Raw genomic sequence first — 3,494 nt, forward strand, 5'->3', positions numbered from 1 at the left:
AGCAACCAGCAGCTTGCACAGTGCCTGTTGCCAACTTCAGTCTATGGCTTCGTGGTGTCTGCACCACACTCGAAACCTACAGTCAGGTCTTACCAAATGTAATCATGACTCATCTGATCGGACCACGGTTTTCCAGTCAACTAGGGTCCAACTAATATTATGACGAGCCCACGAGAGACACTACAGGTGATGTCGTGCTATTAGCAAAGACACTCGCGTAGGTCGTCTGTCGGTGTAGCGCTTTAACGACAAATTTCACCGCACCGTGCTAATGGAGCCGTTCGTCGTACGTCCCACACTGATTTCTTCAATTCTTTCACTCAGCGTAGGTCTGACAGCACTGACAACTCTATGCAGACCACGCTGGTCTCGATCGTTAAGTGAAAGCCGTCGGCCTCTGCATTGTCCGTGGTGAGATGTATTGCCCTAAATCTGATATTCTCGGTACAGTGTTGACACTGTGGATCACGACATATCGATTCCCATAACAATTTCAGAAATGGAATGACCCATATGTCAAGCTCCAACTTCAGTTCCGCAATTCAAAGTCTGTTATTTCTTGTCGTGCGGCCATAATAATGACAGAAACCATTTCACACGAATCGCCTGAATACAAGTGTCAGCTCCACCAATATCCTGCCTTTTATACCATGTGTGTGTGATACTACCGTCATCTGTATATGTACATATCGTCCTCCCATGAGTTTTTGTCACCTCTGTGTATGGTACAAATAGCCATGCATTTCCAATTGTGTACGAGCAGCGGTAGTGCAGAATCCTTCTCAGATACTGAAGTCAGAAAGTGGCAACTGTGTAACGTTCTGTTTTTTACTGTTATTATACCTTGTACTATGAACTGGCGATTCTTTGAAAGTTCCAACACTTGACTTATCCTAATACTACATAGATCGTGCTGCTCAATGCCTACCATTGTTCATGTCTATGAGATTCCCTGGAATGAAAGAAGGATGAAGGGATGGAAGGTTAGGAGCCGGCCGCTGTGGCCGAGAGTTCTAGGCGCTTCAGTCCGGAACCCATGGATGTGTGTGATGTCCTAAGGTTAGTTAGGTTAACGTAGTTCTAAGTCTAGGGAACTGATGAACCTCAGAGCCATTTCAATCATTTGAAGGTTAGGAGTCAATGTCATGCCGGCAACGAGGCTAGAGACGTAACACAAATTTGACTGGGAAAAACTGACCTCCTTTTATAGCAGGTCTGCCAACGCATTTAATTGTGCAGAAAAGGCCTCATGTGGTTTGGTGTCAGTAACTCACATAGTTTATATATTGGTTATACATTCGTGCTCCTGCTAGCTCTGTGTTCTAGAAGTTGTAACACATATCTAGTTTCCAGAAAAACATACATCACATTATTCCCAGAACATGTGTTACACTCTCGCTATAAACTCCAGTGCCTTATACAAATCCCCAGTTTGCACGAAGGAGCGATAAAATGCTCGAAATTTAAGACGGTAGAAGATTATTTAACGTGAGAAGAGTAACGTAGCTCCCTCCCCTAATATAACTGAATACACGGCTGGCCATTAGAATAGTAACACCACGAAGGAAAGCAAATATCTCGAACTTCAATACAGGGTGAAAATAATTAAACTTGCAAGTCGAGGGATCATAAGACAATGAACTGGAAATATATGTAAGGACATGCGGAAGAGAAATAACGAATAAACCATTAAAGGAAACACATGGGCGGGCTGTAGTTGTTAGTTACGTACCATGTTTACGTTCCAGGCTACAAACATTGCTCAGTGTGACGGCCATCTGCATCCACGACAACCTGGAACGGCACTCGAGATAGATCTACTGCTGCTCGAAACATGTCAGGTGGGAGTTTAGATCTCGTGACACAGGTAGTTCTCTATTTGGAGGTAGCACATCGCGTGCACCTTTCTCAGCCGCGGGCACAGTGACTTCTTCGACAACCTGTCACGCAATTGGCTGTCGGCCTCTCCCACAAGCAAATCCTAAATCACCAATCAATGCGAACTTCCGAATCATGTAGACCAGCACCACTGCGGAAAGAGCATCTTTCCGTATTTCTTTAAACCGTCGACACTCCCGGAGAGCAGCAGCAATACTGGTGTTACCAAGATCATACTTCACAGGATCATTTCTGTAGTATGTCTTCAACTCTCTCTAGTTCAAAGCTGGAGTAGACGTAACCATGTTTATGAGTGGTAGCACTTTCCCTGAGCGTGAGACATGCGACCAAGATTCATTGCATCTTGGTTGTAATCGATGATCGTTCACCACATTCTTAGGGATGTGGGGAGGGAATAGCGCTTTCCGAGTGGAAAACAATAAAAAAAGAAAATAATAAAAAAGAAAAAAAGAAAAAACGAAAAACAACAGGTTCGTGTCCTGCAACATGTATATGCCGGCACGGTAGCTCAGCGTGTTCGGTCAGAGAGCTGGTTGGCCTCTGTAATAAAAAACTGAATGAAGGGATCAACAACGAAATTCAACGGATGTCATGTGACGTCCGCGACGACCAAATACAACGATCAGCCACAAAAAAATAGAAAAAAAGTGGTCAGCGCGACGAAAATTTAATCCTAAGGGCCTGGGTACGATTCCCGCCTAGGTCGGAGATTTTCTCCGCTCAGGAATTGGGTGTTGTGTTGTCCTAATCATAATCATTTCATCCCCATCGACGCGGAAGTCGACGGAGTGGCGTCAAATCGAAAGACTTGCACCAGGCGGACGGTTTACCCGGGAGGCGCAAGTCACACGACATTTACATTTATTTAGTGTGATAAAACAACATTATGAGTAAGGCCCTGCTCACGTTGTCCAGACTCATGTTGACTGCCTGCAACTGTAATTCACAGTAATGCCTGTGTTTCAACCTTACGCCTCCGCACCTGTGCCGGCGCCTGACGTTAAATCTTGACACTGAGATTATTGACAACGTAAATCCTGCGATGCACACTCTCAACAGCATTCCTATGAAGTTGGGCACCCATACGTTAAATAGTTTTCCGTCTCGACTTCCTCAGTTACCGTAAGGTTATTTATAACCACTCTATACAGGGTGTTACAAAAAGGTACGGCCAAACTTTCAGGAAGCATTCCTCACACACAAAGATAGAATATATGTTATGTGGACACGTGTCCAGAAACGCTTACTTTCCATGTTAGAGCTCATTTTATTACTTCTCTTCAAATCACATTAATCGTGGAGTGGAAACGCACAGCAACAGAACGTACCAGCGTGACTTCAAGCACTTTGTTACAGGAAATGTTCAAAATGTCCTCCGTTAGCGAGGATACATGCATCCACCCTCCGTCGCATGGAATCCCTGATGCGCTGATGCAGCCCTGGAGAATGGCGTATTGTATCGCAGCCGTCCACAATACGAGAACGAAGAGTCTCTACATTTGGTACCGGGGTTGCGTAGACAAGAGCTTTCAAATGCCCCCACAAATGAAAGTCAGGAGGGTTGAGGCCAGGAGAGCGTGGAGGTCATGGAATTG

At 45.0% G+C, this 3,494-nt stretch overlaps 1 non-coding gene across 1 annotated transcript; it reads left to right on the forward strand.

Moving 5' to 3' along the window:
- Nucleotides 1-2,105: 2,105 nt before the first annotated feature.
- Nucleotides 2,106-2,312, forward strand: LOC124799711. The gene has a single exon (XR_007017067.1). It is a non-coding gene; the product is annotated as a small nucleolar RNA U3 (small nucleolar RNA).
- The last annotated feature ends 1,182 nt before the right edge of the window (nt 2,313-3,494 follow it).

Source organism: Schistocerca piceifrons, chromosome 5 (assembly GCF_021461385.2).
Source record: "Schistocerca piceifrons isolate TAMUIC-IGC-003096 chromosome 5, iqSchPice1.1, whole genome shotgun sequence".
Taxonomy (NCBI): Eukaryota; Metazoa; Arthropoda; class Insecta; order Orthoptera; family Acrididae; genus Schistocerca; species Schistocerca piceifrons.